Raw genomic sequence first — 3,164 nt, forward strand, 5'->3', positions numbered from 1 at the left:
GGGGGGGGGGGAGCTGGCCCCCCCCGCCGTGCCTGTGCACTCGGGCTTTGTGTTTAGGTAGGAAGCCCAGGGCCGTTGCGAGGCTGTCCTTAGGCCATGGGCTGCTGAGAACACTTCCTGAGGGTCCTTCCCGCCTATGTGTGCAGGCCTGGGCACGCGGCCACAGCCCCTCCAGAGCCACGCTGTGACATCCTGCTGACTGCGCGGGGGGCCTGGTGGCTGCTGGCCTGTGCCCCCGCCCCCTCCCGTCCCGTGTGCCGAGTGCCCCATGCCTCTGCTTCTCCTGCTTGCCCGTCTCTGGTACTGAACCCAGGGAGCCGATGTCCTGTATCCCAGCTGTACAACGGGCGGCCTCTAACCCTGGTGTGAGTCTGCAGGGTGAGGCCACAGGCAGCGGGAAGTGACCCGTGCCACTCCCCGAGGGTTGGGTCGGGCTTAGAAGCAGACCTGCACCCAGGTGCCCCGCCCGGGGTGACAGAGAGGGGTCTGTGAAGGGGAAGAGACCCAGGAAGTTCCTGAAGAGGTCATCTGGGTGCAAGCCCAGCCGGGGTGGGCTGAGGCAGCGGACAGAGGGGCCCGGGCCAATGCCGAGGCCGTTCAGAAAAGCAGGGCTGCTTGCTGCCAGCGGTGGGCGGCGGGGACACTGGGTCAGCTCCCGGGAGCAGCGGGCGCCGTTTCAGCGTTGCGGCCCAAGCCCCTCAGGCAGGCTCAGGCTGAGTGCACGGGAGGATTCAGAGATGGGGGCGCCCCAGGGGACCGTGCTCCGGAGAGGGGGCCCTGGGACTCCAACCAGGGCTTCCCACCCTCAGGTACTGTGGGGCCTGGAAGCATGGTCTAGCGAGGGAGGGTGAGGACGACCAATCGAGTGCTTCTCACGGCACTGACGGGCGTAGTTCCCTGAGGATGCCCTCACCGACACTTGATCCTGAGTGAGGGCACCACTGTCCACACTCGGCAGTGTCACCTCTAACCCCCCCTGGGCTCTAGGAGCCTGGTCCCTCCTTGGCCTCCCATAATGCCATGGTCACCTGGTGGGGGGCAGGGAACCAAAGGCCGATCAGATATTCAGTCGACAGATTCAGAATTAAAGAAGCACTGGGAGACCCTCTCCTTTTAAACAGTTATTACAGGCTCTGTGTGCTTGCTGGGGAGACAGCGGGAGAGAGGGAGAGTGGGAAAGCACGCAGAGGGGTGGTGGCCATGCTGTAATCCCTTCTCCATCCTCCTCTTGGGGTTTTGGGCACACAGTGTAATTTTCTTTCCTTTTTCTAAAGAATTATTTATCATTACCATTCTTCAATTTGCTACGGTACAGGTACTCACCAGAGAAAAACAAAGAAAAGTGAGAAAGCAAGCTGTCAGGTCCATGGCTTGGGCCGCGTGGGAGTCCAGTGTCTTGGCCACCATGCCACCTGCTGGCCCCCCCAGCTTCTTTTCTTGAAGGCACCATGCAGTGGGGCAGGGATAGGGGAGGCCATGCCACGCCCCAACCAGAGCGCAGTTCCGGAACACCAGGGGTCACTGTATGCTATTACAGCACAGCATGGGGCATTTTCAGTTGTGGGGACCCTTCCGGGCCTGCCAGGTGGCGGTAGAAGGCGGCATCCAGCCAGGCGCTCACGGTGGGTGCTGAGCAGGTCCCGGAAGGAGTTGTTTCTCCACGGCGCACACGTGCTCCATGGGGCAGGGCACAGGTGCTAGGGAGCTCTGGGCTTCCCCGAGAAGCCTGCGCTTCAGCAGTTCTACCGAGATTCCAAGGCAAGGCAGTGGCTAAACGTACTTGGGTCCTTAAGCAAAAATCTTAGGAGGAATTCAGTTACTATCCGGTTTGTACAGGAAAGGGGCTTTCTGTGGAGCGTGAGTGTGCAAAGGCAAAACAACTTTCCACCTTTTTCTCGAGAAGCCAGGTGAGGTCCCTGCACACTCAGGCCACCGCACAGGGTGGCCCAGATGGCTGGCCACCAGTCGGAACCAGGTGGTTCCCAGCACTGAGCCAGGAGGGGAGGGGTGTAGGCCCCACTCTGACCCCAGCCTGTTCCCTGATGCCCCCCAGGACTTGAGAGAGCCTGGCCACCCATTGCACTTGGCCCAAGGGCTGGGAGGGGCTTACCCTTTGCTAAGGCCAAGTATTCAAATTTGGCCCAGAAGAGAGCTCTGGGAGAGGACTGGGAAGAAGTGGGCAGCATGTCCACAGCACGGGATGCCGTCCAGCCCAGGGCACACGAGCGAGGTCCTGGGCAAGAGTTTGCAGCGCGGTCCATCCATGTCCTCATCCAGGTTCAGCCCTCACCTGCACAGAGGCGGAGCCCCTGCCATTCCAAGAAGCCAAAGCTGATTAGATGCTTCAGAGCGCACTCAGCCCGGGAGCCCTGCGCGCTGGGTGCGCCCTGCCAGCACTTTGGCTTCAAGGCTCCATCTGTGCGATTAAGCCTTCGGCCGGGTAATTACGCTGGCACCGACATGGCCGCTGATGCAGCCCTGAGCTTTGGACTCCACTCCCAAGGACAGCCCTCTGCCGGGCTCTAGGACCTGGCGCTAAATCCCGCCCTGGCCTTGGCAGTAGGGGGTTTGGGGCGGTCTGTTTCCAGGGCCTGGCCTGCTCCGGGATTAGACTGCTTCTGTAGTCACCTCGTTTTTTGCGCGCGTACCGAGGACGCAAGGAGCCCGTGGGGATCTGGGCAGAGGCCGGGCATGCGTGCGCAGGCCCCCCGGGTCTGGCCAGGGCCGGGCTCTACGCACGTGCGCCCAAGCCTGGCCTCCTCTCCTGGGTGTCCACATCCAGCAGTGCAAACACCCCACCTGCCCACCATCTGTGCATGCACACCGCATACCCGGGCTCCCTCTTGTGCACACGTGGGCGTGCAACACCCTGCCCCCTCCCCGGTGAGAACACACATGCAGGCGCACCCGCGTGCACACACCGGACCCCGACCCCGTGCACACGCATGCACACACATGCGTGCGCACAATACACCGGCAGGTGGACACGCTGTCCGGCCCCTCCGCTCTGTGTGGCGCCCCACGTGCGCGCACAGCCCTCCTCCATACCGGCCCAGAAGTCAGACGGGGCCCCATCCAGCTTGGCGCACGCGCGCAGGCGGCCACGCGTGCAGCCCCTCCCCCTCCCCCTCCCCAGGGCGGGCAGCGCCGGCGGGGGGGGCGGG

The sequence above is a fragment of the Tupaia chinensis genome, unplaced genomic scaffold (assembly GCF_000334495.1).
Source record: "Tupaia chinensis unplaced genomic scaffold, TupChi_1.0 Scaffold000644_1, whole genome shotgun sequence".
NCBI classification, from domain to species: domain Eukaryota; kingdom Metazoa; phylum Chordata; class Mammalia; order Scandentia; family Tupaiidae; genus Tupaia; species Tupaia belangeri.